We start from the raw sequence: 4,637 nt of genomic DNA, 5'->3' as shown, positions 1-4,637 counted from the left end.
TGACGGTTTTCTGTGACGGCACACCTGATTTAAAGATGTAAAATCAACCCTGGCTTTTCAACTGACAATTTAAGGTGGCAATTTTGCATTTCCTATTTTCTATTTGAAGCCAAATGTCTTCTTCTTTTTCCATCCTGCTCTCCTTCTGGCTTCCATGGATCTAGAAGTCCATTTTCAAGATGATTATACCTCTCCAGTCAGAGATGAAACACAGATGACTGAAGAGACGTTCTCACAATCTTCTAATACCACAGTTCTTCTAATCAGTGACTCTCAATAATTTGAACCGTCCTTTTTCACATCTCCATATTCAAATACTGGCCACATTAAATCTTTTTAATAAGGTCTGTGGTTTTCATCCATTTGTTTTCATTTCTAGGGGTACCAAGTCAACTTAGGTCTTAATCAATTTACGTGTCCACAGTACATTTAACTACATTGCTGCCCTTTCCCTCTCCATTATCTCACTCTAGTCTTTACACAAATGTGTCTAACCCTGTCCCCTGTACATAAGTGCTGGTGCTCTTTGTGACCTAGAGAAATAATATGTAGACTCCTATCTAGCATCCAGGACCTTCAACCCCCTGCTTCTACCCTATCTTGCTGCTTCTCCTGCTCAGATCCTCTTCCTAGATGACTGAGTTTTGGTGGGTTCAAATCCATGAATATACATGATTCTTTATCTCTTCTATATTTCTATGGTTACTTTTGCACTATATATGTGAAAAGAAAGGACACTGTTCAACCATGATGAGAAAAATTATTTTAGAACTGACTTTCTCAAATCTGTTTGAAAAAAAAAAAAAGGAAAAAAATAATCCTCAGGACATATGATAAGAGCTCCATAGGGAAGGACCATGCCACAGGATGGGAGTGAGCACCATCCCCATTACAGCTGTTCTGAGTTTATTTATTTATTCATTTTTATTATTTTAAATGAATGAATCCTTAGAAAGAAAGATTTCTTTTTCAGAGTAGCTAAGAAAAGACTGTGTAGCCTCAAATACAAGCAGAGTGAAAAAATTCTAATAAGTGGCTATTATTTTCTCATAAAGTCTTATTATAATGCCAACTACTTCAAAATTTACAAGTCCATAAAGGCTAATCTTTCTTTTTACTGTGTCTTCAATAAGCAGCCCAAATGAAAATGCAACTGTTTTCTCTATGTAAAAGGCTTCTCTGAGTACAAGGCACCTCATGACCTAGAATGATCACATCTTCAACATAGAAATGTTTCTGTCCATATAATATTTGGAATCCCCAGGCATATTCTGGATATTAAGTAATAATGATAGTTGTATTAAAGGTCACTTTAAGAAATTTAAAATGTCTTCACAATAATTCCAAAGAGGGTTGGGCTTCCCAGAGGCAGTTCCAGAAGTGAGGATTCATGTTGGAGTGCTTTATGAGGAAGTTGCTCTCAAGAGAGACTGGTAAGGGAGCAGGCAAGCAGGACAGGGGAAGGGAGTAAGCCACACAAGAGTGCAATTTTCCAGAAAGTTCTCTGGAGAGAAACTTTCACCTTATCCCACAGAATCTCTGAACATAAGTTACATCTTTCACTGCAAGGGAACTAGGTTTTCATATTCCTGGGTGTTATCAGTTACCATCCAGGCAGGGGCTGGAGGTTATGTGGTGGGTATAATTCCCACATATTTCTGGCTTCCTGTGGCATCAGGTAAAGTTCATGCACTATCCCAAGAAAAAGAGTCACACAGTTGTTGGAGGCAAAAACCCACTTCAAGGATGGGAAGGGATACAGGAGAAGGGACTTGAAGGAGTCTTGTCAAAGCACCAACAACATCCATTGGAGAATACTTCTGATGGCCTAGAACCAAAAATTCCCATCCCACTTTATAATCTAGTCAATCAATAGTTATTAAGAATAGTGACCACAGGCATGTTACTAACTTCTCTTTGACCCAGCTTCTTCCTCAAACATACAGAAATACCTAATTTGGGGTTCTAAGGAATGTCACCCAACATAACACATACAATATTTTAATCACTGTACATTGCAAAAGAAATGAATAATTACAAATTTATTTTTTAAAAAACTCCTTTGTATTTAGTATCACAATTTAAAATTTGTCGGTGGGCTTCTCTTAGTGCCATAATAAATTTGAGAGATTCAAATTATATACACAAAATAAAGGAAAATAGAACTTAGTCATACATAGTAGAAAAAAACCTATAACTTGTTTTGACTCCACTTTAGGAAAAATTAGAAGCATGAACAACATCTGAATTTCTCATTTTGCATCATTTTAAATTCTTAATTCATCTATAGGTCAGGAAGACCTAGATCTTTTGTAAGACTAGTTATGGAAAAAAAGTACTGACAGAGTTTGGTGGAAAGAAAGAAATTGTAACAGAAAACACAGTCTTATAAAACTTTCTAGAAAAAGAAAAAAGGCATTGTAGAAATATTTTATTAGCACTGAGATAATATTAAGTTGAACCATATAAAAGTCACCAGTTCGTAAAACCCTTTTGAGCTACAAAAACAGTAACTTCATATCATTCAACCTGATACAAAAAGTCTATTGGGAGCCAGTTCTTTATGGATTCCTTTTCTTCTACACATCCTGCTAGCTATGTTGAGAATGCAAGACTCTGACCACTGCTTACCTGGAGTTTTGTTTTGTTTGCTGCAAACAGACCAGCTTGCATGAAGAGGAAGTGTCTGTCTCTGGAATAAAGGTTAGGCTTGCCTACTGCTTGCTATAAAAGCAGTGGATTTCCAAGCTCATGTTTCTCTCTTGCCACATACTTCTCTGAACATACACAAGGCATTTGAGCTCTTTCCATTATCCTCTTGGAACTTGGGAGCAAAGGGAACCAACGTAGATGTACCAGGGTTTATGATGCTTAATGTGCCATGAGAAATACTGTCCATTTACTCTGACCCAGGAGTTTTATGCCTTCTGCTACATCCATAAAACTGTAGCAAGCTGAAGTAGGGTAATATTAAATCCCAGACAAAGGCACAGAACAGGACATTCTAAAGATTGATTAGTTGTATTAGTGGTGAAGTTTTCCCAAATGATAAGTATCTTAGACCAGAAAGTAGAAAACATCCTTAAGAAAGATCAAGTGTGGTCATTCACCTTTCTATCCTTGTTGTTGAAGGAATTTTTTTTACATTGAGAGAGAAAAGAAAAAGAAAGAAAGAAAAAAAAAATCAGGAGAAACAAAAAAAATGGTCATGTCCCCCAGTACCCTGAACCCTCAGAGGGTAGAAAGTCCCTGAAACAAGTCTCTCAAGGAAGCAAAGGTTGTGTCCTGAAGTCAGAAAAAATTCATGTGGGAAGTTTCAGCAAGGTGATGGGTTTGAGCATCTATCTGTTCTCTTCCAACATTTTTTGCCCATTAGCTCAATCATTAGACATCAAATAATAAACTTAGTAGTTAAGGCTCTTTTAATACTCAGAGGCCCAAATTATTAAAGAAAGAAAGAAAAAGACCTTGGAAGCCAAAGCACAGGGTAGATTAAAATTAATAATCATGTCTCTATGCACAGCTCCCCTGCTTTCTTCTTAAATATGGCGCTGAGTGGTCCTGCTAGTTTCCTTTTCTAGTCTGACCATTGATGAAACCTAACCATTTTCCCTGACAATGCCCCGACAATGCCACAATTGTGGAGCTGGTATTTTTATGTTAATAGCCGTTCTCTGATTCATTAAGCCCTATTGCCCCTGACATTTTCCTTTCTGACCCTTATCAGCCACACACTAGCAAGACATGAAGAAATAAAGAGGACAAAGAGAGGTAATAAAAGGGTTACAAACCAAGAAGTGTATTGTGACTGTGACCAACAAGGAAATTTGGAAATGGGTGACTGAACACCCAAGGATGTCCTGTCAGCTAGTCACAGCTACATCTGTTCAAAACCTGACAAGTGCTTAGCACCATTTCAAGGTGTCACATAGAGATACATAGCAAATGACAGTCATGGATGTTACTTTAAGAGCACCTAAAATTTAATAGATGAGATATCACAATTAAATGCTTATATATCCATAAACAATCTGGCCCTTGCTTGTCTCTCTACTTATTCTTTACTTCTTTCATAGCATGTGTCACAACCTGCAATACTTAGGTTATTTATTTGTGTTCTTGCTTGGCGTGGCTTCCCTCGAGCTGGGATTTGCCTGGTAGGAGGCAGAGCATCCATCCCAATTATTTACGACTGCTACTCTGGATCTTACGCACAGGAATATAAATTTCAAATAAACAGGGACCATATCTACCTTACTTACCATTGTCATCTCAGGACCAAAGAAAATGCACCTAGTAAAATCTCAAAACAATTTTTTTAAATAAATAAATACCAAAAAAAGAGAGCAACACCTATATAGAGACATCATATAACTTATCTTCTGAATGCTGCTGCTAAATCATTAATACAAATTCAAGGGAGAACCTGATTCAAAGACATAAGAAAAAAATTTCAAAAAATTTAGATGAGAAAAAAAGAAATCCCCAGATCCAGGAAATCTATTCCTACTTCATTTTCCTTAGTGAATATTGAAATCATCAATCAGAAAAAAAATTAGTAGAACATGAAAGATCCTATAAGACTCTCATCATGTGACCTTTAATTAGACTTCAAGAGCAGTGGGGTTCTGCTGGTA

Source organism: Marmota monax, unplaced genomic scaffold, assembly GCF_021218885.2.
Source record: "Marmota monax isolate L192 unplaced genomic scaffold, Marmota_monax_Labrador192_F-V1.1 WCK01_AAM20220418_F8-fsc00095, whole genome shotgun sequence".
Lineage (NCBI taxonomy): Eukaryota > Metazoa > Chordata > Mammalia > Rodentia > Sciuridae > Marmota > Marmota monax.
Note: the sequence above shows the minus strand (reverse complement) of the source record.